Consider the following 1,814-nt stretch of genomic DNA (forward strand, 5'->3'; position numbering starts at 1 on the left):
CACCGTAATAATTCATAACGATTTGTTGACTCATTACAGAATTATTTATGTCAGACCTACTCTGAACTTATCTAACTCATCAACTTCTTTAAAGTATGTATTGTGGAATAGAGACGAGAAAAAGTTTCAGTTCAAACAGTAGTCAAATCTTGCAATTTGCTTACTTTGACAGTTACTTTTATTCCATCCAGAGATATAGATTTATATTTTTTTATTACAATGACTTCCTTATAAAAATGACATAAATACTGTTAAAATCATATTATTCCAGCAGCTCAGAATGGATTTGGGCTGTCAATTAAATATTTTATCTTCCAACAACCAGCAGTACCAAGTTGCCATCAGCAATGATGTACCCAATTTTGCAGATCTGATTTAATTTCAAAGAAATAATGTATTTAAGAAGTAAAAAAAAATATATGAAAAAAAACTTCATAACCGAATATTATTGTTCTAGATTCGCTATATTCTACATTGGTTTTGGAAAATATTGTTACAGTATTTTATGACAGCAAGTGTTTTCATATCTCATTATCTTTAATGAGATGGAAAACAATTTATCGGAAAATATAGCAAAATTAAATATGTTAAAATTATATAAATAATTTTTAGATCGGCTCCTATGGCGCATTAGTAAATAATTGTAATTACTTTTTACAATTAAGAAATCACAATAATTATAGTAAAAACATCCCTAACTTTAGTCTCGATCCCAAAAGTAAGGAAATATGTATTTGATTCTGACAGAATTATGTTCTAGTTAGTAGCGTCCAAGACATTATGTTTGATTTTCTCTGTAATTCAGTAAAGTCATGTCAGAAGTAAAAGTATTTGCATAAATAGCTCTTAATAAAGGATTTTTGAACAATCCAGAAATGTTATTATTAATGTATTCCAACCAATAATTGTTGAAGAAGAACCTTGAGGATTATCCATGGTCAGTTATTGTTTTCAATTGTTAATAAATTAGTCAGTTTTATCAATTTTCTTCCCTGGAATTAATTATTATTTACATTACTATATTTTTAAACATTAATTACAATTTTACTTCCTTATTGATCACAACCCTGACCATTTCCTTCAAATTATTGAAGGTTACATTATTTAATTTTTGTGTTGATATAATGGCATTGTGAGGTAATAATATATAATTTTTTTTTTGGTGTTTGGAGGAAGAATTACAAAAAATATAGTTAATTTTATTAATTTAGTTTGAATTTATACTTAAGTTAACATACCTAAAATCGCTTCATAAGCTAAACAATTTATTTTCCTGAAGTTATTCAGATTCGTTATTAGTGTCCTCAAAAACTAAGAACAAATAACAAAAAATATTTGACCTGGCCCGTTTATACAAAATATATTTGCCAGTAACCTATGTGATAGGTACATATTGAAAAAATTCAGACCGACTGACGTTGCAGAATCGGCTAAGTAAAATATTTTTTGTATTTGATTTGTTCTCGAAAATCACAAAAATTGCAATAACTTCTGCACGATACCACTAATCTACACAAAACATGAAACGGGTTAAAGACACTCTAAACTGTACGGAATGGTACAAATTAGACAAAGAACAGATTAGAACCGAAGATATAAAATAAAACTTATATATTATAAGTTTGAGAAATTTTTCTAAATTTTAAACTTTTTTTTTTTATAAAAATACATACAATCTAACAGATATTCATACGGGTCGAATTGGAATTTATTTTTCCAGTCGTTGTAGGTAGGTAGAATTTGGATAATACAATGAGGAGTTATGAATTTATTTCATACCCCATCGAGGCAGGGGTTCCCCAAGGCAGTGTCCT

General features: G+C 27.7%; 1 protein-coding gene across 1 annotated transcript in view; it reads left to right on the forward strand.

The window, feature by feature from the left end:
• Window positions 1-1,814, forward strand: part of LOC106681359 (ejaculatory bulb-specific protein 3) — a 4,393-nt gene that overhangs the window by 608 nt on the left and 1,971 nt on the right. The window lies entirely within an intron of this gene.

Source organism: Halyomorpha halys, unplaced genomic scaffold, assembly GCF_000696795.3.
Source record: "Halyomorpha halys isolate HHAL.00 unplaced genomic scaffold, Hhal_1.1 Scaffold330.1, whole genome shotgun sequence".
Lineage (NCBI taxonomy): Eukaryota > Metazoa > Arthropoda > Insecta > Hemiptera > Pentatomidae > Halyomorpha > Halyomorpha halys.